The 23,911-nt window shown below is 31.0% G+C and overlaps 1 protein-coding gene across 3 annotated transcripts in view; it reads left to right on the plus strand.

Annotated features, from left to right (window-relative positions):
- The window catches only part of LOC115880255 (CUGBP Elav-like family member 1), an 863,877-nt gene that overhangs the window by 766,250 nt on the left and 73,716 nt on the right, over positions 1-23,911 (plus strand). The gene's annotated exons all lie outside the window — the stretch shown is intronic.

Raw genomic sequence — 23,911 nt, forward strand, 5'->3', positions numbered from 1 at the left:
ATTGACATATTCAACTGTTTTCAATCATTTCTTCTTTCGCCGGAAACGACTACAATTTTTGATTTTTAAATGAGACCCTCTGTATTTTTTTTTAATTTAATTTGATAGAAAATGATATTCTGAATAGAATGACATATTATATGTCAACTTTTGACATTTTGAATTAAAAAAAAAGTTTAAATTTTAATTTAGAGTGCCACCCATGGCCATAAATGTAACTACAATTTGATTCGAAATACCACCTGTGTGATACCAAATTATTAACAGAAAAAAAATGTTTTTTCCCAATATGCTAACGAGCAACCCTCATTCCATTTGAAAAAATTGAGTTATCATTAAAAATACGATTTTGGCAACTTCTAACCGGCCAGGACAAGACACGAATTACATGAGACGATGACTCCTTTTTCAAAAATTAATGTTTTTAACATAGCCATGGGGCACTCTAGATTGAAATTTAAAATACGATTTTTTTAAGCGAGAGTGTCAAAAGTTGACATGCCTTATGTCATTCTATTCAGAGTGTCATTTTCTATCGAATAAAGTAAGGAAATACCGAGGGTGCCTTTTAAAAATGAAAAGTTTTAGTCATTTCCAGTGATACAGGAAGTGACCGAAAACGACTGAATACGTCAATCAATCCTGATTTATGTTATATACTAATGTACTAAATCTTGTTTATTTATCTGAAAAAATAAAAAAGTTAAAGAGATGAGCCACTTTTGAGAAACACCCGGTATAGAATATTAAAATGATATTTGTAGCAATTAAATAATCTATAGAATAACACTTAAAAGAAATCAAAAATATATGGAGAGGAAATAATGACATAAGATTTTCGACGCTTTATTTTTAATTAATTATTGCTACTAACATAACATTCTCAGCGGTTTCTATGTGTAGGTGAAAACGAAAGGATATTTAATACAACTAATTCAAAGGACTTTATTCATCTAAATTTATTTTGGTATTTTTCGCCTAATTTTTTGAACTATATACTTGAAGTGAATTAAATTAATTTTATAATATACTTCACAACTAACAAAAGCAATCGAATCAATAGAAGAATCTTCTACTATAGATATTACAATATTTTTTGTTGTATATATCTGGTGTCTTCAGTTCAGTGAGCCTGAAGTTAAATTCTGGAGGTAATATGTGTGATTTTATAAAATATTGTGTATTAACAATGTCAAATTTTTCATCAAATATCTTTTATAAAAGATCTTTGACAAAGAAATTTTATAGTGTAATAGTACCCTAAGTAAAAAATTATTAAAGGGACATAGTGAAGTGCAGCTTTCAAAAGTCAATTGTGAATAACAAACCCGAAAAATAACAAATAGATAGATTTACGAACAATTCAAACCTGAACGGTTATATATCACAGCTACTATGTTTATTTTTTAGTTTCCACCAGGTTAGGTTATGTAACCTAACCTAAACTAAAATGTTCCTAACCTAACCTAACCTCAGATAATCAGTATTATTATATTGACGCTACAACTCTTCAGAAGTTTTTTGTTGTGTTTACTGTGTATTGCTTTTTACTTTTGTCCTGTGTCCTTATTTCCCATTGTACAACTGTCATTTTCTCCATGTCTTATCTGACAACATCTTTTCATCTATTTAAATGATACTTTACCGATCTTCAGCACGGTGTCTCCTTTATCTGTCTTTCACATTCCTCCATTTTTGGGCAATACGTTTGAACTTAAATTAATAAATCAGTTCACTTCTTATCTTTAATATCTACACCTGGCGAATATCAGATTCGCGAATCGGTATTTCTATTAGAAATCAAATGAAATGTTGATTAGTAACGTTGAAACGAAAACATGTAACTTTGGACTTAAAAAACGAAATAAAAAAAAATTGGAAAAGCGAAGGCACTTCAAAAACTATTCATAAAGGGGAGATTTTCTGGCATCCCAAAGGTGACAAGGGTGGCAAAGGTTTACAAAACAGTTCAATAAATAACGTCTAAACCATTGGGGTCGGTTTATATCTAGAATAAATCCTGGGTATTTTTTTAATACATGAGCTGTTCTGTTCCGATTAAAGAATTTGCACTATATTTAACATATTGATGCAAAATTTAAGCTTCTTTATTTATTGCCTACCTATAAAATGATAACAATTTTTTAACAATTCAGACTCAACTTAAACTTGTTAACTAAACAAAAATACTTTGTCATTTTTTTTATCTTCCTTGGCGTCGAAAATATCAACTGGACAGGTGAATGTGCTATATATTCAGTGTGTACTGAAAAATCCTAAAGTTTTTAATAATAGCAAAGGGTAAATCGTCTCTGTGTCTGCTATTTCGCCGTATTGTTTTCAGTCTATATTTTAGATCATCTATTTATTCTAGATGTAAGTACTAAGTATCACCACCGTAACTTTCTCTATTAATTATGTGAAATTTCGTAAAAATGTGAGCAAAATGCTCATATAGCGACCAGTTTTGGGTTAAATATTCAATTTTATGAAGACACAAATAATATACAAAATAAAATACAGTAATGTCCTCTTTCTGAATCAAGTTAGGACTCTTCTGATATTTTATCCTGGTTATTTAGATTAAAAGACGCTTTTGAATTCTTAAATTATCTACATATATAAAATGCTAATGTTTATCTGTGTCGTCTCTACTGAAGTAACTACTTGCTCTAGAAAGTTGCTTTTTTTACTAAAAGATAACTAATTGACTCTTCTAAAAACTGCCGCCGCCGGATTTTTTGTTTTTCATTTAATTAAACAAAAAATAAAAAGTATTTTTTTTCCTGATGTCGCGTCGTGGCGGATGCGCCAGGCTTCAACTAGTAAGTAATAAAAGGCGCAAAGCCGTTAAAACCGAAGAAATGTTAATATGTTTAGCAATCACTAGCAAATTTAAACGCGATATCATTAACAATGGCACAACCGTGAACCTAATGGACACATTTTAGAATACTAGATGTAAGCACTAGGTATCACGACCATAACTCTTTCTCTCTATTAACTATATGCATTATTGGAAAAAGTATGAGCAAAATGCTCATCTAGCGACAAATCCCAGGCAAATACAGACAAAAATAACAGGCAAATACAGACAAAAATTACAGACAAAAATAATAGACAAAACAATTTTTTTTTTGTATTCCTAACAAGCAAGTATTCAATTTATTACTATCAATCTTGTCATCGTCCTGATCTAGACTTATCCTTATGTTCTGTGGCGATAGAGACCGATAGAGATCATCAACATCAAGTTACAGTGTAAACGATCGGATTTTTATCTCTCTAATTTTTTCCATATTAAACCATCCACAATCAATCACTTCCGTTCGAAGCGTCATAAATCAATGTGGCGTGGCCTCATACTAAATGCAAAATTTTAGGTTGAATAAATTAAATCGGTGTTCGGCGACAGAAGGGACACTGATGATCGTAATTTCTTTTTGAGTGCGACAGTGTTGCCTATGCGACCGACTATCGACATTACACTGCCTTTTTTGTTTGCGAGAATCTGTGCCGTTAATTAATGGCTTTTGAAAAAATAGGGAAGTGATTGATATTTTCAGCAGCTTTCAAATAGGAGTTAAATTTTTTAGTCCTTACAAATTGGCTGTCTGGTATTTTTTAATTAGTATATTAAAATTAAAGAATTAAAGTTTTACTGACATTAAATCGCGAAAAGCATAATTAATGAATAATTGGATTTTTTCTATTCACGTACCGATGATCATATAATGAATGATAATATGAATGAGAGAGATAATTTTAACGAAGAAAATCTTTAGAGCTCATTTTCAAAAAGTTTACATAAAACTTGTCAAAAATTGTCACTAATTATAGAAAGGTTAAAAAAGGAGTTTCCAGAGACACAAATCTAAATCCAAAAAATGATTTTTTCTTGAATTTTAATCTGCCCCATTTAAAAATCATTTTTACTGAATATGAAAATAAATTCCAACGTTCTTAAGGCCAAATGAGTGTAAGCGCCATTAAAAACTAAAGAAAAGTATGGGCCAAATTATCATCGATTGTCATTCCCCAACCGTTTTTTTTTATCATACGGTATTTTGTGTGATTAGGTATTCTAATGAATATTGTGACAGAAATGATAAATAATATTAAAAACTATTTATTTTGAAAATTAATCTGTATATAAAATCCTTAAGTGTGACTCACTGTTTAATAACGATCCTGCTCAAACCACTCAACGTAAGAAGCTCAATTTTGGCATAGAGGTTGATTCTAGGGTGTAGAGGTTCGATAAGAAGGGATTTTTCGAAATTTCAGTTCCAAGGGAGTGAAACCACCCCTCAAATATTACAATATTTTTTATTTAAAAAACGGTCAAGTTTCCGAAAAAACGCTTAAACACGTATATTTTATTTTGTTTTTTTACATGTTATTAATTTCTTTAAAAAATCATACAGGGTGTTCCAAAAAGTTGGGTAATTGATTAACCACGATTCTGCTTAAACTGTTTGACGTAAAAAGCTTCTTTTTGGCTTTTTGTTTTTTCTCATGCTGACATAAATGTGAGAAAATTTTATCCAGTTTGTATGTTAATGGAAATTCTTGCTTTGCATTATCATCACCATTACAAATGATTAATTCGACGTGATCGACGTAGCGGGTACACGCTAGTACTACATAAAAGATGAAATAGTGAAGGAAAATATACAAAAAAAGAAGGAAAAATTATCGTCAAAGCTTTCAAACAACTCGCATCTGTATACACTAGTGTGTGCACTAGTGTGTGCACTAGTGTATAGCCTTCCAACATCAACGGTACGGTACGGTAAAGAATCAGCAACGATATAGTCGATCCCAAGAAACAGGAACCAAGAAGCATACGATGATGCATGACCGTTTGCAACTTTGGCGATAGAGAAAAAAAGAAAAATAGATCTCTAGATCCAGAGTCGCTCAGGATTGTGGTCTTAGTCCAGGTCAGCTGCGGAGGTAGGAGCACCCCACTGTAATACGTTTTTGCTATATTAATACTATACAGGGTGAGTCTTAAATAAGTGCAAATAGTTTTAGGGGTAGTATATTTCGACCTCACAAACACGATTATTAGGTTTTTTTGGCGAACAAAAAATTTAGGAAATTTGGATTTTTTTGTAAATTTTTTAAATTTAAGTAAAAAATTATTATTTCTTGATAATAAGCCAACATAGGTAGTAGATTAAATTTACAAGAAAGAAAACCCAGAAAAGATTTAATGGTTCTCAAAATTTAAGCAATTTTTATTTTAATTTTCAAAGTAAAATAACTCGGTTATTTTGGACTTATTTGAAAAACGGTAGAGAGAAAATATGTTTCCTTTATCGAGATCTACCAGCCCTGAAAATATTTGTACTTATTTAAGCCTCGCCCTGTATATCCTCTGAAGTATCAAACAAGTTCTGAAGAAAGATATTTTTATATAATTAAAAACTTAAAATTCAGCGAGATATACAAGATCTAAATAAATCAGCGCGGAAAAATTCTGGAGGCGTTTTTTTAAATAAGTTTTTAATATTTTAAGTTTCTATTTGTTTTTTCAATTTTACGTTTTCTTGCATTGATTTCTTTGTACAAGATGAACGAAAATCATAATTTTACACACACTGTTCATTCACGCCAGTTAAAGGCGGAATGAGATCGGATATCTCGTGAATTAAAGTCTATTTAGACACTCGCCAAGTCGGTAGGCTATTGACCATGATATGGCTGAGGATCGCGGTTCAGATTCTCCGTAAACAAAGCAAGCCCCGTCCAGATTAGCCCTAGCAGCAAAAAGGAGACTAAAATTATTATTTGTAATACTCGAATTCGACAAAAGAAAGGTTTCTGTCCATTTATAATGCTTGCTAGCTCAATCATTTAAAATTATACCAACTCTTTATCAAGATAAATGATCCAGACGATTCTCTGATCCCACTCTTCACGCCTCGACAAAAATTAAATTCTAATTAATTTATCAAAAAAGTCATCAGTTCACAAAGACGTAATGAAACTTAATGACTCTGAAATTTAACTGAGCGTTGACTGTTCCAAATATCCACAATCTTTTCATTTTTCCAACAGTGATTAATTAGTAAATGCCATTTTTTGCTAATAAAAAAAGAGATATAACGTTGACACTGAATCGAATCAATAATACTGACGAACTTAAAAATAATTTAGGGTCTTTCTTGCATTTGTCAATCATTCTGGAATTAATTTATTCGATACACAATTTTGCATTTAGCAGGACATGAATTGCACTGTCATTATTGCGTTTAAGAGGTTTACATCAACGAAATATTCCTTATGATTGGACTAAATTTTCTCGAAAATAAAGACATAATTTAAAATTCCGTTGTAATACGGAAATAGATTAAAGTTTTGTGATTACAGTGCTATGTAATTTATATAGTTTTGTAACAAATCGATCGCTGTTTTATGACAAATACTGAAGCTCTGCAAACCTTAATCAAAGCACGTGTATTTGGAATTTTGGGTGTTGCTTAACACGACAGGATCGGGTTAAGCCTTAGTCAGATTTCTGAAATATAATATACAGGGTGGTCCGAACTGTATTCCAGAAACTTCTGCAGCATATTCTGCAGATAAAAATAAGTAAAAAAGTTCGTATAAATGTATGTCCTAAAATTCTTGGTTTCGTAGATACAGGGTGTAGAAGTTTTATTTTTATTTTTATTTTTTCCAAATAATTTCTGAAGTAACGTCAATATTTGGATGAAAAATTTGATTTTGATGTCAATATGACTAGTAGATGTCTAGTAGAAGGCGCCACCTACATATTTTTTAACTGGTTTGAAGAGTAATAACTTTTCGTCCGTACCTGTATAAAATTACTGAGTAAAAAATATACATTTACGACGTTTTTTTACGTAAAAAAGGTCTCTTGGTAAAAATCGCCACTAGTAATAGTTTTCAAGGTATTTGGAATCGAAATTATCAATACCTGTCATCATTGACATAAATTAAACATGTTGACTAAATAGTTATTAGACTGAAATTAGAAAGTTGAAATGTTTTTGTGCCAAAAGTTCAATAGAAACTGTTTTATCGTCATTTTTTGCAGAAAAATGTATCATTAATTAAAAAAAATAAAAATTTCCCAAATTTATTATTTTCAGTGGAATAACTATCTACTCAACGTGTTTATTTTTCGTCAATAATAATATGTATTGACTATCTCCATTCTAAATATCTTGAAAACGGTTGCTCGTAGCGATTTTTACAAAGAGATATATTTTGCGTGAAAAGTCACAGAAATGTATATTTTTTTCCTCGGTAGTTTTATACAGGTACGGACAAAAAGTTATTACGCTTCAAAACAGTTAAAACACATGTAGGTGGCGCCCTCTACAAGTAGGGGTCATATTGACATCAAAATCAAATTTCTCATGTCAAAAAACTCCCAGACACCAATTTTCATCCAAATATTGACGCTACTTCAGAAATTATTTGGAGAAAATCGAAATAAAAATGAAACTTCTACACCCTGTATCTCTGAAAGTAAGCATTTTAGGACATACATTTATACGAACTTTTTTACTTATTTTTATCTGCAGAATATGGTGCCGAAGTTTCCGGAAAACAATTCGGACTACCCTGTATATTTCCTTCGGCCACACACCCGCTTTACCCGACCACTGAGAGCGACCCGAACAGTACAGCATAATAGACTTCTAAGCTATCTACATCACTATCTTACATGCTAAAATCCAGACCACACAGTTTCAATGACCAGATCGATATAGGACTTTCATGTTGATAATAGAAATTTATTCGAAAACTTATGCTTATAAAAAACTGTTTTAAAGAAAAATAATATGGTACTTAAAAATATATTATGCTGGTTGATAAACGCCGATTTTTTGTCGTCAGGGTTTTGTTAATGTAATTCTTACAATCCTAAAATCTATTGAGATATACCAGCTTCTTTTGAAATCATTATTTCGCCACGCTACTATTGCCAAACGACGAATACATCAGAATCTCTGTACATTTATCTACCTATACACTCTTGGTTTAAAGAAATATTCAGGAATTTATGAATGAACTTTGCATAGTAAACATACTACTTCCCGTGGTCAATACTAAATCACTTAATTCTCTTTTATACACTACTCCATGTTTAATTCATCACCATCAACGTCTGAAAATCTCCCGATCGTCCTCGTCTAGACAAATTATATTCTTATCTGTGTGGAAATGGCGACGAATCACAGGAAACAAATAACAGTGCAAACGATCAAATTTTTATTTGTATTTCGCATTTTTCCCACAATAAACTGTCCTGATCAATCAATGATGACCTGATCATCCAAATCAATCATTTTCCTGTAGATTGTCATAGATCAATAAAGCAGCGTTGCTTATATTATTCAAAAAAAGTATTACAGTTGAATAAAACACTAATTCACTACAATACTCTAAAACACTTTACTTTTGCACTGGACGCGCGTTTCACTCACCATGTTAGCATTATTAGCAGATGATTAAAACTAAAACTAACTTTTTAACATATTTAATCATCTGCTGGAATAGGCCGATAGTCATCTCAAAAATCTAATATTATAAATTATCTTCACTAATTTTAATTATGATTACACTTGCAAAGAATAGGCAAAAAATCACGCAGTTATAATAAAAATTATTAAAAAATATTTGCTAGCTTTAAACGGCAATAACTTGTTTAATTTAAATGGAACACCCTGTATGTAGAATGAGAATCAGATGCACAATTTAATTGTCTATTAAATTGTATTATACAATTTTCAACCTATCTTTTCAAGTTTTCGTAGAATATGCATTTTCTTATTATTTAGACCTCATTTATCAATATACCTATGGAATATTGACATTTTTGATTATTTTTATGATGTAACAAATTTTTACAGACTACAGATACTAATATTGCCGATAAAGTTCGTTTTTTTCATTAAAAAAACTGTTTAAATATTTGTTAAAGAGGACCAATAAAAAAGAAGACGAAAAAAGGCTCAGTCTCGGTCTCAGCGTTTATATTGAGTTAAACAGTGACACGTGTTTGACTCATACGATTGACTTTAACTGTATTTGTCTGATGATGAGCGAAACACGGTATCACTGTTTAACTTAATATAAACGTTGAAACCGAGACTTTGAGTCTTTTTTCATCTTCTGTTTAATTTAAACCAGGTCTCTTTGAGAAGAATAGACGCCTTTTTAAAAAGTACCAATTAATATGATTCCAGTATTCAAACTAAATTAATTGACTGTTTGCGTTGATTAATAATAATTGCTCCAAATACTAAAAAACTGAATTTTGTATTTCATTTTTTGACGAATGCTTATTTATAACAACAGAGATGTTTATTTTCATAACTTATTATTATATTGATTTCAAATCCACATTTATTTGGAATAATTTATCAACTAACACATTAATTAATATTTGGGCGGAAATGATGGTGGTATATTTAATTAATGGTATACTCTTTTATAAAGATTTAAATAGTTTTGTTTTTGTTTACAAATGAGCTAGTAACATTATCGTTTTTAGTACCTGTACATGTACATTTGTCGCTTTAAAAACAATCTAAAATATCAATATTCCATGCATGGGTGTATTGATAAATGAGATCTAAATTATAAAAAAGTGCATTTTCTACGAAAACTTGAAGATATAGGTAAAAAATGGTATAATACAATTTGATAGACAATTAAATTGTGCATCTGATTCTCCTCAAATATACAGGGTGTTCTATTTAAATTAAACAAGTTATTGCCGTTTAAATCTAGAAATTATTTAAAATAAAATTTTAGACACTCTGTATGAGGGAGTATTATTTGATTATTGCAAACCAATATCTGATCAATAAATAAACTTCAGTAAATATTTAGTATTAAAAACTTTGATACCCTTGGGGAAATGAAATCCTTAAATTTTTTACTGCAATTTCACAAAATTGAAAATATTTCAAAAACGGTTAACGGATTAAGTGTAATAAATCTTAATCAAATTTACCTTTATCTTAATCGTAGAAACTAAAAAATGTAATAATATACAGGGTATTTCATTTAAAAAATACAGTTTTGATATTTTTTTATCTGTTTGGGACACTCTGTATCTTGTAAAAATATTTGTAAATTGTAGCTCTAATACACCTTCAACGAGCCCAAAACTTACAATTTGTTAAAATCAAATCGTTTAGCTACAACCGTGTGGTATGTGGTGAACAACCCTGTATAATAAAAATGTGTTACTGTTATTATATATATTTTGAATTATAAAATAGGATCCAATACAGTTTCCATAATTTACGACAGTATTCCAGAGTCCCATCGTTCAATGTTAAAAATAAATCGCTTCATCAAGACAAACGATCCGACCGATTTTTTGATCTAACCTTTCACGCCCTGACAGCAATTAAATTGTAATTAAATTATGAAAAAAACACCAGACAACAAAGACGTAATGACTATGAAATTTAACCCCTGTGCGGAGGCTGCTCCAAATATCCGCCTCCTCATTTTTTGCCGGCAGCGTAGCGATCATTAATTAACGACACAGATTTTGGAAAATAATAAAAAAGAAAATATCGATAGTTGATGGGAGCGACAATAGGATTCCACTCAAAAAGAAATTACGATCTCGAGCTTTCGTAGCAATGAAATATCGAAATAAAATTTATTCAACACAATATTTTGCGTATTTTAGTAAGAGATACGTCGTATTTTTGATTTATGATGCTTTGAACCAGAATTATTGATTATGGGTACATTAAAAAAATAGGAATAAAATGAAAAATCACTTTGTTTATAAACAGGGTTATTAACGGTAAATGTCCTGTTAGACGTTTATGGAGAATTACTTATAGCAAAAATCTGATATTTTATACAGGGTGAGTCTTAAATAAGTGCAAATATTTCTAGTATATTTCAACCCCAGGAACACTATGAGGTTTTTTTCGCAAAAAAATGTTGAAAATCGTGCATTTTCTTTTAAATTTCCCTGTATATTTTTCGAATACTTTTTAGAACTGCCTGTTCACCGCAAATTTTCCCACGGTATAATTTTTTCTGATATTACCATAGTTACGACTTTACTCTACGGTTAAGGCCCTAAAAGGGATTGAATTTAAAAAAAAATATTTTTTTTTTTAAATTTTCAAACTTAAATAACTCGGTTATTTTGGACTTACCTGGAAAATGGTGGAAAATTTTGGAAATGGTTAATTGTAATTTGCACTTATTTAAGACTCACCCTGTAAACAGGGTGGCCCGAACTGCATTCCGGAAACTTCTGCAGCATATTCTGCAGATAAAAATAAGTAAAAAAGTTCGTATAAATATATGTCCTAAAATGCTTAGTTTCGGAGATAGGGGTATAGAACTTCAATTATTATTTCGATTTTTTCCAAATAATTTCTGAAGTAACGTCAACATTTAGATGAAAATTGGGATCTGGGAGTTTTTTGACATGAGAAATTTGATTTTGATGTCAATATGACTCCTACTTGTAGAGTACCTGTACAAAACTTCTGAATAAAACATATACATTTACGACGTTTTTTACGTAAAAAATGATTAGTTAATGATTATTTTAAAGTGAGTTTAGACAGTATGTCTCAAAAGTGGCTCACCCCTATAACTTTTTTATTTGTTCAGATAACAAAACGAGATTTGTTATGTATGACTGGACTATATGATTATTAGGATTGATTGACGTATTTAATTGTTTTCGGTCACTTCCGGTTTCACCGGAAATCAGTACTACTTTTGATTTTTAAATGACACCCTCTGTATTTTTTACTTTATTCGATAGAAAATAACACTCTGAATAGAATAACATATTATTATCATATGTCAACTTTAACATTTTCGCATATGGTTTATTTGAAATTGCAACATGCGGTTCATAACGAAAATTTGACTCTAAATAAAAGTGTGTGGTATCAAATTATTCGTAAAAAATGCTTTTTCCAAATATGCTAATGAACAACCCTCATTCCATTTGAAAAAAATGAGATATGATTAAAAATACGATTTGGGCATTTTTTAACCGCCCAAGACAAGACACTAAAAACATTAGATGATCAAACGTATTTTTCCAAGGGTCCTTGATTAAAAATTAGTGTTTTTAACACAGCTATGGCACTCTAGATTGAAATTTAAAATACAATTTGTTTTTGAGCGCATATGTCAAGAGTTGACATATGATATGTCATTGAATTCAGAGTGTCATTTTCAATTGAATAAGTAAACAAATTGCGAGTAAAAAAATTAAAGTAAAAAAATACCGAAGGTGGCATTTAAAAATCAAAAGTTGTATTCATTTCCAGTGAAACAGGAAGTGGCCGAAAACAATCAATCCTAATTTATGTCATATACTAACATACCAAATCTCGTTGTTTTATCTGAAAAAATAAAAATGTTATAGGGGTGAGCTACTTTTGATACGCACCCGGTATATTTAATACAATGTAATTAATAGAACTTAGTTGGTACTTGTAAATCAACTTTTCTTATGAGCCAATTTATTATTTTGGACTTCGTAACTTATACAAGACTTAGTGCCTACTTAAATAACTATTTATTCACTAATTCTTAGATAACAGACTGCACATAATAACTTCAAATCTACTGCCAAGGTAATTATTAAGTGTATGTTTATAAAACGCTTTCAACCGGTCGACCATTATGTCGGGCAGTAAAGCCGCTTTATTTACGTTTGGGATAAATAGTGGAGATAATTGAAGAAATGCACCGGCATTGCTCATCGTTTTTCGTTTGAAAAGCGTTTAATGTTCTAATTCCGAAATGCTATTTTATAGACTTCAACAACGTGCAAAATAAATTTAAATTGTTGGCTGATTAACAACACCTGGCAACCTGGCACCTAGTTAAAAATGTAGGTGCATTTGGTGGTGTTAGTGAAAATCCGCAAAATCCAGAAGTGATTTATATGTACAGGGTGGCGCCTCTCATACGCCGCGGGGGCTCCAAGGAGAACGACAGTTGGTATTGAAATTAAATTTTGTGAGCATATGTAGGTTAATTCAGAGCGCTTTTTAGAAATATAGAGAGTTTTGCAGGGTGTCCCCAAAAAAAGTTACATATCAAAGTTGTGTTTTTTGTAATGGAAAACCCTATATATTAATTGATTTTAGGATTTTGGGGGAAAAATAAAGGTGAGTTTTATAAGAGATGTATATGACTAAAATGTAAGGTTTTTGACATATTTAACATTTTCTAAAAATAAAAACAAAAAAACAATTTTAAAATTACAATTAAAGCTAACTAAATGGGATTTTACTCGGTATAACCTAATATGTAGTTAAATTAGCTATTGTACTTTAAATCAAATTAAAATTTGATCCAAAAAGTTACACATGGTGAGACAAAATTAATATTGAACATTGGTCACCTTCAAAAGTATGTTACTCCTTTATTTTAAATGGAACACCCAGTATATTATTCCGATATTCAATGGAAAATTAATGTCTCTTCAAAATACTATTAAGGTTGCCTACCCCTCAAACAAATATTTTCCTAGATATTTTCATTTACATGATTTGATCTGAGTAGATCTTTATTATTTGATAAAATCTAGGTGGCTGGTGATATGTCTGACGTTATTTCAACATAGCTGTCTAATTAGTCCAACTTTAATAACTAGTTATCATTTTGTGTCAGTTAAAACAAAAAAATTCTCAGAAATTTGCCGAAAATACAAACTTATTCTACATCAGAAAGAATTGATATGAAAGAATTTGATTGTGAATGCAGTGTGCATTCACGAATTATTTAAATGCTCCTGATTCTGTCTAGTCTGTTTTTTATGGAGATATGTTAAAGACAGTGTTTATAAAACTCGACCAACTATTGTCGACAACATGAGAGAAATTATTGTTGTTTTTTTTCGAGGTAGAACTCCACATATGCCTTTTAAAATGAAAAGATCCTTTTGAAAAGACAATTATTTTATGCAGTTAACAGGAAAGGAAGCATTTTGAGCACTTGATTTCATCTAGCTAATCTTTGACACATTATTATATGTTTATATATCTAGTTCTAATTCTGTAATAATTAAAATATGTTTTAAACGTGTATATTTTTATTACCGTTGAGTATTTTACTCTACAATCTTTGTTAAATTAACAAAAGGTATATCACAGCCAATTAGATTTTTTTAAATAATAAAGATCTACTGATGCAAAATCATAAAAATTAAAATATCTAGGAAAATCTTTGTCTGAGGGGTAGGCAACCTCAAGGGCGTAGATAAGGGGGGGGGGTACTGGGGGACAGTACCCCCCCCTGACGCTTGACGAGATACGAGAATTGAAATAGTCATTGACTATGAAAGGATTTTTTTTAATTAAAATCCGACATAAGAACACTTTGTATGCTTTTAATTATGTTGATTTATCGTTTATAATATGTTCGACCTAATTAAAAGCACACAAAGTGTTCTTATTGGCCAGGACAGATTAGTGGGATTAACTCTAATCAATATCCATAAAGATATTGAAATAAATGTTGATGCTGTTATTGATAGGTTTTCCAAACAGCGTACTAGAAAACTTGATTTTGTTTTGTAGTTTTATTTATAGTTTATAGTTTTTATAGTTTTTTTGATAGTTTAGAGTTTTTTTTTATAGTTTATAGAAAATTAACTAATAAACGTCGTTGTTTCATTTTTGTTTATGTTATTTACAAATCTATATTTTAATTTTTGTGTTATGTTTTTATATCTTTTTGAAGACAAAAAGATCGCCGTCGTTTTAATTCGACAAAGAAATTCCGACGGTGATTTTTTTTGCGACTTAATCATAGTACCACCCCCATAGCATACACCTATCTACGCCCCTGGGCAACCTTAATAATATTTTGAAGATATATAAATACCCCATTGAACACGGGAATAATATACTGGGTGTTCCATTTAAAATAAAGGAATATCTTGCGTTTAAAAGTGACTAATGTTCCATATTAATTTTGTCTCACCCTGTATAACTTTTCGGGTCAAATTTCAATTTGGTTTAACATACAATGGTTACTGTAATTAAATATCAGGCTATACAAGGTCAACTAAAATTTAGGTAGCTGTTATCGAAATTTAAAATTTACTCTTACGTTAATTTTCGCTGAGCGCGCACTTAATTAACGATTTCGGTATTCTCGTCTGACGCGCTTAGCGTCTTTACTAGTAGTTATAAGTTACTGCGCTTAGCGTCTTTACTAGTAGTACTGTTAAAACCACGATCGTCTAATGTTTTATGTGTCTTTTCCTGGCCGGTTAAAAGATGGCTTAATTATTGTATTTTTAATTACAACTCGTTTTTTTTCAAAAGGAACGAGGATGGCTCATTAGCATATTCTGAACAAAAAATTTTTACGAATAATTTGGTACCACATACTTGGTATTTCTGGTCAAATTGTAGTTATAGGTTATATTTATTGTTATGACATTCTAGATTGAAATTTAAAATACATTTATTAAGAGAAAATGTCAAAAGTTGACATGTGATACGTCATTCTAATAAATCAAATAAAGTAAAAATATCGAGGGTAGTATTTAAAAATCAAAAGTTGTAGTCATTTCCGGTGAAACAGGAAGTGACCGAAAATAATAATTATTTACGTCAATCAATCCACATTTATGTCAATACTAACATACCAAATCTCGTTTTTTTTATCTCAAAAAAAATTATAAAGATATTCCCCGGTATTCGAGCTACAAATTAGAAAAATCCTTTCTTCATTACTTTTAATTAAAGCACATAATAATCACTCAAATTCATTTATTAAGGCGCCTATTTCCTTATAATCAGACTTTTATATTTGACCCATTAATTCGCGATCGAACGCTATATACTTCATCGTTCCATTAATTATATTAAACTGGTTCTCGATAGGAAATAAAGTCGAAATTACTGCGATATCCAAAAACAAACCAATTAAAGGAAAATAATGACGATTATTAGAACGTTCGAAAAGTCTCTGGAGAAATACGGCTAAATGCTTTGTCGATATAGGAAATGTTTGAATTGTTCCGCTACTGAAATTTCAAATATAAATACTAATAAATACTAATTGGTCTAATTGGTCGAACTAATTGATTCGATCGATTAGTGAGAAATATACAGGGTGTAAATTAATAAATTAGTTTTTCATATAATATTATATTTTTCGCTTTAGCGTTTTCCTATCAATATATTGGGATATACAGAGTGAGTCTTAATATTTATTAGATCTCGATAAAAGAAACATATTTTCCCTTTACCGTTTTTCAAATAAGTCCAAAATAACCGAGATATTTTAATTTGCAAATTAAAAAAAATGATTTTTCCCTTAAAATTTGAGAACCACTGTTTTTTTTCTGGGTTTTCTTTCTTGTAAATTTAATCTACTACCTATGTTGTCATATTATGAAGATTTTATGTTTTTTAACTAAAAATTTTAAAAAAATCCAATTTTTTTTTCTAAAAATTCCAAATTTTCAATTTTTTTTTCGCGAATAAAACCTCATAGACGTGTTTCTGGGTTCGACATGCTACCCCTAAAAATCTTTGCACTTATTTAAGGCTCACCATGTATAGTGTGAATTAAAGTTTATTAGTTAATATTTTTCATTTATCTACTTCGAACACACTCTACAAACAGTTTAAAGAAAGTTACGAATTTATAGAAATAGTTTTAAAGGGTACCTCTTGATCAAGCTGATAGAAACTAATACTATAATATACCGGGTGTTTTTCAAAAGTGGCTCATCCCTATATATTTTCAGATGAAAAACAAGATTTGGCAGAGGCCATAAGTCGGGATTGATTGATATTTCCAATTACTTTCAGGCACTTCCTGTTTCACCAGAAATGACTACAACTTTTGATTTTTAAATGGTACCCTCGGTATTTTTTTACTTCATTAGACAGAAAATCATATACTGCAAAAGAATTTACATATACAGGGTGTCTCAGAAATAAGTGCAAGTATTTTAACTGGTAGTATAGTTCAACCCCAGAAAAACGCCTATGAGGTTTTTTTCGTGAAAAAAAAATTTTGAAAATTCGAAATTTTTTGAGAAATTTTTTGGAAATTTTATTAGTTTTTAGTTAAAAAACAGAATTTCTTGATAATATGGCAACATAGGCATTAGATTAAATTTACAAGAAAGAAAATCCAGAAAAGATCCAGTGGTTTGGTCTCTCAACATTTTAGCAAAAAATCATTTTTTTTTGGAAATTTTCAATGTATCCTCCGTTATTTTTGAGTTCAAAATCAAAGATTCTCTTTTTCAGTCATCATTTTCCGTCAAAATACTTAAGATCAAATGATTTAAATCGCAAAAAGGATTTAAATCATAAAAAAATATTTAAATCTTATTGAAAGTGACAGCTTTGTATATACCCCTAAAAATATTTTGCACTTATTTAAGTGCAAAATAACCCTGTATAACGACACTTTAACTCGAAATACCAAGTATATGGAACCAAATTATTCGTAAAAACTGCTTTAACCCCCCGTTTCGTTAGAAAAAATCGATTAAAGTGATTGTTAGATTAAAAATACGATTTGGTCATCTTTTAACCGACCAGGCACGAAAAAAATGAGACGATCAAATCTATTTTTCCAAGGCTCCTTTATTAAAAGCTGGTGGTTCTAACACAGCCATGACACTCTAGTTTGAAATTTAAAATACTCTTTTTTTAAGTGAAAATTTTAAAAGTTGATATGTCATATGTGAGAAAAAATGTCACTTTCTATCAAATAAATTAAAAAAAAATACCGACAGTACCGTTGAAAAAGCAAGAGTTGTAGTTATTTCCGGTGAAACAGTTGCATGGGCCTCCTCGATCACCTGACCTATCCATTTTAGAATTTTTGCGGTAGGTATAGTTAACAATAAGGTTTGCAAAAGAACTTATGAGTTAAGAGAGGCACTCGAAGTGGCGGTACGAGAAAAGTTTAATTAAGTCGACCGGTCCTTCTGTGAGAATAGGTAGTAGGTAGTAATTCAGTTTTAAAAACATGCAGCTCAAAACAATGGCGGATTTTTTGAACATTTTTTAAAATAACTTAAAATGTATGTAGTGATATTATTTTTTTAAGTTTTAGTTTGTGTAATGTAAATTGTAAAGAACCGTTTAGTAATATATTCTGACTTTTATAAGTTATAAATCATAACAGAATAAGAATACCATGCAATTTAAGTAAAATTAGTCAAGAAAGTTAAGAATTGGCTATAACTAAATTTAACTTCTCTAGCATGTCTTGAAACCCGTTCTCTAAAAAACGTAACATTCACCGGTCAACGTATCCTCGAAAACGTATGGTCAAGAAAAGTTGAACCAATAATCCTACACGCTTTTCTTCATTTGAAAAATTCATATTTACAATTTTTATTTATTTTAATTTGCAAAGTTTCGATGTGACAGCTACACATTTTTGAGAGCAAAGATGATTAAACTTGTTTCCATGGCTAACTAAGTGAAATTGTTTAAAAATGATAAGAATTGGCTATAACTCAGTAATTTTTCGAAGAAAACATATTATAGCTTATATCGCTAAAAAGCTTAAAAAATGGCGCTTTTTATGAAGCCATGGCCAACTATGGTTTCCATTTAAAAAAACCTATGTTTGTGTCATATGTCAAAAATAACAGGCTTTAGAAAAAAGCGGAGGACACAGTCTCATTACGAATGTGATTATCTACAACTTTTATCTGAAAACTTTTTGCCTAAAATAGCTTATAATGGATTTAGGGACCATTTTTAAAACAGCCGAAGTTTGTTTTTTTCAAAATATCTAGTAAGCCATGAACTTTTTCAAAAATCTGAAAGGCGCATATTTATGACCCCACAAAACTGCAATTCTTTCCCCATTTAACCGACTCTCTATCTCCAGTAGTTTCCGAGATACCCATAGAGAACATCGTAGGAAACTCACCCTGTATGTTGTTTTTGCCAAAACTCCAGCAAAAACTCCACAAGTCAAACAAATTCACGCCCTTCCTAACTTAAAAATAAGAAAAAAATAAAGAAAAGTAGTCTTCTGTAATTTCAGATTATAACCAGAGCTCACACAAAAAAAACGACAATTTAAATTTAAATGGGAGCAAGATATACGTTTTTTTTTAGTTTTTCCAAATTTCGAAATATCTGACTAATGGGGTTTTTGAGGAATCCCTCAATTGAGCAAGTCAATCAATCTCGATTTATGTCATATACTAACATACCAAATTTCTTTTTTTTATCTAAGAAAATAAAATAGTTATAAAGCTGAGCTACTCTTAAAAAACACCCGGTATGTAATACTTCATTTATTTCACATTTTCTGTAAATTGACCTATTAATAAATTGATACTTTGTAGTGGTATTACCAACGGCCATTTGAAACCTAAAACGGGGGGTGTTAGGCCATATATCTGGAACGTCAATAAAATTTGAGACCAGAACAATTTTTGTTATCGAGGACGCTTAACTCTCATATTTCTCTAGAGACCCCTTTGTAATAAATTTAGTAACATTCTGTTTGTGAACAATAAAATTAATCCAACGAGGGTTATGTTTCGTTATTTATTGTAATTTGACACATTTATATTTATTATTTCTATTTTTATTGAGAATATCAATACTGATTTGTCGGCTTGGAGGTGAACAGGCCTAACTTACATACAGGGTGTTTCGAAAAAACATGTGCAATCTCTCGTGGAGAGATTCCTCACGTAAAAATAGGATTTATTTTTCATATCAACATTAGCTTTGTTTCGTAGCTACAGTGTGTTAAAGTCTTCAAAATAAAAACACTAAATCACCACAATACACCAAAACACTTTTACTTTTACACTGTTGCTGTAGTGTAAAAGTAAAAGTGTTTTGGTGTATTGTGGTGATTTAGTGTTTTTATTTTGCTGTGTAACACCAAAGGTTCCAACCCTCAACTGTAATGTTAAAGTCTTAATAATCTTTCGACTTATTATAATTTTCTTCCAAGTACTTTTAGCGATTCAAATGGAATTTTGGGGGTAAAAGTTACTACATGTGCTACATATTTTAATGCTAAAAAAGTGTCGATAAATTCACCAGGGACGTGCATATGGGTTATCACTGGAATATTTAAAAAAAAACATGTGCGTCACTGACTTTTCTCTTTTTCTATAAAAATTGTGTAGGCCGTTTAATGCCATTTAAAAGTTATCTCTTGATATTTTGTCGAACTCGGCCACCTTGATAAGCTAAACGCAATTTTATTAATCACAATTAATAAAATTAAAATAAAATTATTAATAAATTATATATTTTACCTAATTTATTATTAAATATTATTACTATTAATTATTATTACTATTAGCCAACCTACAGCAATTTCAAATAAAAAATAATGGTATTTAAGATAATTACAAAAAATCTAATTTTAAAATGTTTAACATCCTTTAAATCTAAAACTATGCATTTCTATACCCATGTTTATAGGAACTTTTTTTCATGTTTTTTGACGAGTACTTGAATAGAATGGATATAGAAAAATGGCGCAACTACTATGCAGAATTACTGACAGAAAACCGACCAGAATTCCAAGCAGTAGAAGATGAGAACAACCTTGCAGGCACTTTAATGATAAGCGAAAGAGAAGTACATTAAAGTCTCAAAAGAATGAAAAATGGACGGTCACCAGGTCCTGGTAATATTGTAGCCGAATTGTTAAAGTGTGGAACCCAAAGACTGCGCTGGCGTCTGGCAGAGCTATTTAACCAGTGCTGCCTGCAAAGTAAACAACCCCGAGAATGGCGAGTGGCTCACATAGTGTCCATCTTTAAAAGGGAAATCGTAACGACCCACTTGTTATAGAGGCCTAAGCATTAACAGTTCGGTCAGCAGACATTTTGGAAATGTGCTACAGGGTAGGCTCAGGGACAGTATTGGTGACAAATCTCGGAAGACCAAAGCGGATTCACACCGGGGAAATCTTTCACAGATAACCTTTTTGTCCTGCAGCAGGTGATGGAAAAAAAGATAGCAGTAGATCAAGAAGTCCATCTAGCATTTATTGATTTGGAGAAAGCGTACGACTCTATTCCCCGCAGCAAGATATGGGAAGTATTGAATATCTTAGAAGTAGATAGACCTTTGCTTAAGATAATAAAATAGCTATATAAAGAAAATGAATCGTACGTTAAGATAGGACACAGGCTATCTAATCCAATTAACACCACAAAAGGGTTGCGACAAGGATGCAGCTTATCTCCTCTGATCTTCAACGCTTACGTCGAATTAGCCCTTAGGGAATGGAAGACGAAATATCAAGGTATGGGAATACCCATTGGGGACAACACACTATTTACCCTGAGCTTTGCAGACGATCAGGTCGTGATTGCGCAGGACTCATACGATCTAGAGTTCATGACTAAGAGGCTTTATCAAGTATACAACAAATGGGGACTTCAGGTTAGTCTAAAGAAGACCGAATACTTAGCTGTCAATTCCAACACTTGTTTTGAAGTCTTCATTAATGATAACGTCCAGATTCAACAAGTAGACAAATTTAAATACCTGGGTGCTACTATCAACAACGAGGGTTTGGGCAAAGAAGAAATACAAACCCGAATTCAGAAGAGCAAACAAGTTATTGGATGTCTTGACAGCCTCTGGTGGGACCGAAACTTATCTGCAACAACTAAAAAGAGACTTGGAAGAACATTGGTGGAGTCAGTTCTTTGCTATGGTTCAGAGCTGTGGACTCTGAGTGCAGACGCGAAGCGCAAAATCCAAGTTGTTGAAATGGACTACCTTAGATGAAGTGCAGGTATGTCTAGGATGGAAAAAAAGACAAACATCGAGGTCAGACGTATCATGAATGCATCGGAGGAGACAGTACTGGATCGAATCGAAAAATCCAGCTTAAAATGGTTTGGACATGTTCTGCGTATGCCGGAGAACAGGTGGCCAAAGAGTTTTTCAATGGGCTCCCCAGGGCAGAAGAAAGAGAGGTAGACCTAGAAAATCCTGGAACGGAACGGTTACGGAAGCAATGGAAGCTCGTAACCTAGAAGCTGATGACGCTCTAAATCGAGATGTGTGGCGTAGGGTAACGGGAAGGCAGCAATAGGCTGTAGTTGGAAATGAGTATTAAATACTTAAACCAAATCCCGTTTATATTTTTATATTTGACGAGTACTTATAATTTTTAACATTCGCAAGTTAATGATATTAACATGTTTTAAAGGTTTGCTATTTGACTTGGATCAAGACAAATCAATAAAATTACGTTTATCTCACCAAGGAGACCGAAATCGACAAAATATTAAGAGACAACTTCTAATCGGCATTAAACTGCTTACACTATTTCGGTAACAAGAGAAAAAAAGTCAGTGGCATACATGCCTTTCTTAGAAAAATATTCCAGTGATAACCCATATGCACGTCCCTGGTGAATATGTCGACACTTTTTTAGCTTTAATATATGTCGCATTTATAGTAACTTTTACCCTTAAAATTTCATTCAAAACGCTAAAAGTACTCAGAAGAAAATTATAATAAATCGAAAAAATATTTAAACTTTAACACCCTGTAGCTACAAAACAAAGCAGAACCGGACCTATGTTGATATGAAAAATAAATCTTATTTTTACGTGAGGAATCTCCCCATAAGAGATGGCACATGTATTTTGAAACAATTTGTATACACAGGGTGCAAAAAACTGTGATTTAAAAAAGATAATAAAAAAAATGATTTTTTATTTTAATCCGATTTTTGGATTTTCAACTTTCTATTTAAATCAGATTTCCAATTAATTAAAGACTTACTTCCAGTTACAATCCTATCCTAAATGGCTAAATCTTCGTAACTCTGCCCGATATCGACAATATTAACATTTCTACGGCGCGTGTCGTTTTTCCACATCAGTTACCGATATATTTTATTCTGTAAACTTTGGCGATGTCTCTATTCCCGCAAAAAAGTCACCCGCTTAGATCAAAGATATTTCATTTGGAAATAGTCATAACTGTCTAAGCCGAGAATAAAATTAGTAATATCTATAATAATTTTCAAACTGCAAAGTACTTATTACCGAACAAAATGTCGGTAAAAATTTATCGGGTAAAAATTTGGAAAAAACTAAAAGATAAATTGAAGCAGGCAGATCAACATACAGCTGTTTCAAAAAAGATATAAAACAGTCTTCACACCAGCACCTTTTTGACATTGATTATAGATACTGTAGAATACAAATATAACCTAACATCAGAAGGAACGAGTTCTGCACTAGAGTTTGCAAATGAAATGTTTTCGAGAACCGGATTTCTGTTACTTCACGATTTCAAAATAAATCTCTGCCATTTAGAAGTCTAATGGATTCACACGAAATTACTTCAAAAATTAATCAAACATTTTAATAGATGAATAGGTATTAAGTAGCTATATGTGTTATATCTTTTACAATTATTTTTCATTTTACTAAAAGTATTTATACATTACAACAGCAAGTGTAACTTTTTATTTGATAAATCGATATAGGGTATATTTGTCATAGCAATAATATTTTATAGCTTTATCGAAAAAGTTGTTTTTGCAGTTAATTTTCGATCTATTACAAGTTTTTGAACAAGTTGATTTATTTTATTAAAATCAATGATTAAAATAAAACAATTACGATTTAAATCAAGTTCATTTAAATCTTTGCACCCTCCATATACGTAATTCGGAGAAATTGTGATTTTAATATTTGTCGCGCAACAAATTATTATTTCCTTTTTTTTTCAAGGCAGTAATTTTGTATTTACTAATTATTTTAGTGTGTATGTTCGCGACTATAAGTCATGAAAGCGAGTGACGCTGATAAATTACTGAGATGCTTGATAAATATGTACGGTGTAACAAAACAGTTAAGGCCCATTCTCGGTGAGTCATACGTTAAACATTGTTG

The sequence above is a fragment of the Sitophilus oryzae genome, unplaced genomic scaffold (assembly GCF_002938485.1).
Source record: "Sitophilus oryzae breed Bouriz unplaced genomic scaffold, Soryzae_2.0 scaffold_1620_pilon_pilon, whole genome shotgun sequence".
Taxonomy (NCBI): Eukaryota; Metazoa; Arthropoda; class Insecta; order Coleoptera; family Curculionidae; genus Sitophilus; species Sitophilus oryzae.